Genomic DNA, 204 nt, shown 5'->3' on the forward strand with positions numbered 1-204 from the left:
TTGAGACCCGTCGGCTATCCTCACCTGGTTTAACCGGCCAGTAAAATCCGTTGCCCGGACAGTGGTAGCTATTGCATGCAAGGAGCCACAGAGGAGAGCAGGGAAGACAATGAGGAACAGAGTGGACCAACTGCTCCATAGAGCATTTAAGGTGCTACCCAACAGAGGTGCTACATCTTCCACCTCAAACACCCATATATATAT

The sequence above is a fragment of the Penaeus monodon genome, chromosome 23 (assembly GCF_015228065.2).
Source record: "Penaeus monodon isolate SGIC_2016 chromosome 23, NSTDA_Pmon_1, whole genome shotgun sequence".
NCBI lineage: Eukaryota > Metazoa > Arthropoda > Malacostraca > Decapoda > Penaeidae > Penaeus > Penaeus monodon.